The following is a 3,384-nucleotide window of genomic DNA, read 5'->3' on the forward strand; positions in this document are numbered from 1 at the left end:
CACCCACACGCTTACAATATTGTTGTTTATGCCAGTTTTTCCTCATCAGCTTGTAATTAACATACGATTCATGTAAATGTTATCCGTTGATAACGTTTCTGACATGAATTTCATGTACTGCCTCATTCCATGACCACATAAATTTGGTAGTCAATTTGGTCCTAATTAAGTAGACGTCTAAAATAAAATAAAAATAAATAAATTACTTTCCAAAGCGAAATTTTCATTTTGCAGCGAAGCGTGCATTTATATGAAATTTCTGGCAAGTTAAAAGCGTGTGCACCAGAACGAGAACCGAACTCGGGACCTTCGACGCTGGCGGGGAAGTGTTCTACCAGCTAAGCGACCCAAGTAGGACTCAGCCTTGGTTCCGCCAGAAACTAGTTTTCTATCTTCCAAATTTCGGAGAAAACTCATGCAAAACATGCGAGACCGGGCTTCCCAGAAGAAAGAGCCACTGCTTGGCTACAACCTGGGGCTATGCCACGTCTCCGCAGTATTCTTTCTTCCAGGAGTGCCGCTCTTGAATGTTTTGGAGGAGAACTTCTGTGAGGTTTGGTAAGTATTAGATGAGGTACTGCCGGAAGTAAAGCTGTGAGGATGTTGTTCTCGGCGGAACTCCCCCAGACCTCAGATCCATTTACGCCTCTATTACACTGAAAACCCAAAGAAACTGCTACACCTGTTGCGATCACGCGGAAGTGCCGCAAAACGACGTGGCGTGGAATCGACTGATGTCTGAAGTAGCGCTGGAGGGGACTGAACCATGAATCCTGCAGGGCTGTCCATAAATCCGTAAGAGTACGAGGGGGTGGAGATCTCTTCTGAACAGCACGTTGTAAGGCATCCTAGATATGCTCAATAATGTTCATGTCTGGGCAGTCTAGCGCCAGCGAAGTGTTTAAGCTCAGAAGAGTGTTCCTGGAGCCACTCTGTAGCAATTCTGGACCTGTCAGGTGTTGCATTGTCCTGCTGGAATTGGCCAAGTCCATCAGAATGCACAATGGACATGAATGGATGCAGGTGATCAGAAAGGATGCTTGCATACGTGTCACCTGTCAAAGTCCTATCTAGATGTATCAGGGATACCATATCACTCCAACTGCACACGCCCCACACCATTACAGAGCCTCCACTAGCTTGAACAATCCCCTGCTGACATGCAGTGTCCATGGATTCATGAGGTTGTCTCCATACCCGTACACGCCCATCCGCTCGATACAATTTGAAATGAGACTCGTACGACTAGGCATCATTGTAAGACGTGTATATTTCTATTGTCTATTGTCAAACCACAATTTATGAAAGATGTTTATATTTTATTAATAGGATTAAGTAGGAATAATCAATATTTGTCATGTTGCAAATAATTGTGGTAGCAGGGAATGTCTGCACCAAAGTATTGTTGGGAAGAGACACCGCACATTGATATAATTTTAAAAAGGGCGGGAGACACAGCGTATGGATACATTTTAAGAAAAGAGCACGAAAGACCGCGCATTGATAAATTTTGTAGTGGTAGCAGGGATTGTCTGCACCAGAAAGCATTGTTGGCAGGAGAGACCGCACTTTAGCGTTCGTAGGAAGTCAGTAATAAGCGAGAAGTGAAGCGAGTCTGTAGCAGGTCTGAAGCGAGAGGCTGAGAGGAGCGGTGTGCCTGCCAGCCACCAGCTATGATTTACAAGAGATTATAAACGGATGTACAGAGACATCAGCTAACTATTATCATAAGAGGAACTAATATTATTGAATTAATTTTTTGAGAAACTCAAGACTACTGAAGGTATGTTTACGCAATGCTAGTTGTAAGATTATTATAAAAAGTAAGTCCGATTTTAACGTTTGTAAAATCATTTCATTCAGAATGCAATTAATTTTTGCCAGCAATATTGCATTACTGATTATAATCCATCTCAAAAACCAACAACGTAAAACTTCGCAAAATTTTATTGTTGTCAAGAAAAAGTTTAACTATGAATTACGTAGCTTCAGTCAAATAAATTAAAGAATAACGTCAGCTTTGCTATTGAAGAATAACGTCAGCTTTGGTAATAAATACACCCACTTATTATGACAGCCCACCAGCAGCTAATAAAGTATAGTAAAACAGAATAAGTATATTCATGTCGCAGTTCGGTGTAGCAGTCAGATGGCGATCCAGTAACAGTAAAAAAGGTAAGGAACAGTTTTGGGTTATTGCAGATAATGACTGAGGGCCACGACGACGACACGTTCTATGTTTCGTCGAAATAATCAGAAAATAACTTTTAATAAGCAGCATTTAAATTTGTATGCGAAGAGTGAGAAAGAGAATTAATTTCAAAGGGAAGATTTCATTTGTTATTATTACGCAAGGGGTAGAAATCCAAAGGGAAGGTTTCATAGGTTATTCTAGAAGGGAAGGTTGCGTAACACAAGAGATGTAGAGGAGACGGTTATTGCATTACAAAAGAGAGATATAGAGGTGACGGGAAGGTTTCATCATGTTTCCAGTCATCAACAGTCCAATGTTGGTGTTGACGGGTCCAGGCGAGGCGTAAAGTCTTGTGTCGTGCAGTCATCAATGTTACACGAATGCGACTTCGTCTCCAAAAGCCCATATCGATGCTGTTTGGTCGAATGGTTCGCATGCTGACACTTGTTGATAGTCCAGCACTGAAATTTGCAGCAGTTAGCGGAAGGTTTGCACTTCTGGCACGTTGAACGATTGTCTTTAGTCATCGTCGGTCTCGTTTTTGCAGGATCTTTTTCAGGCCGCAGCGATGTTGGAGATCTCATGTTTTACCGGATTTCTGATATTCATAGTACACTAATGAAAAGGTCGCACGGGGAAATCCCCACTTCATCGCTACCTCGGAGATGCTGTGTCCCTTCGCTCCTGCGCCGACTATAACACCACGTTCAAACTCACTTAAATCTTGAGAACCTGGCATTGTAGCAGCAGTAATCGATCTAACAACTGTACCAGGCATTCGTTGCTTTTATAGGAGTTGCTAACCGCTGCGCCGTATTCTGGCTGTTTACATATATCTGTATTTGAATACGCACGCCTATACCCAGTTTCTTTGCCATTTCAGTGTCTTGTCGGTGCACAGTTCCTTTAATAATACGGCGATAATTGTCCGCATACCCTCTTAGAGTGGGCAATCGCGACGTGACGCAGTTTTCAACAATACAGGGGCCTCTTCGACGTCCCATGTCGTCTCTTAGCAACAGTCTGAGTCGAGTCGAATGGCGAGCAACGTGAATGGCCTGTCCGCATTCTTCAGAACCTTAAGAAATCGTCAAATGCAGTAGGTGCACGAGCAACGACAGCTATCTCTGGTAAGCCATTGATCAGCATCTGATTTCCGCCATTCCCTGGCAGTCAAAACACAGGCGTTA

Source organism: Schistocerca piceifrons, chromosome 10 (genome assembly GCF_021461385.2).
Source record: "Schistocerca piceifrons isolate TAMUIC-IGC-003096 chromosome 10, iqSchPice1.1, whole genome shotgun sequence".
NCBI lineage: Eukaryota > Metazoa > Arthropoda > Insecta > Orthoptera > Acrididae > Schistocerca > Schistocerca piceifrons.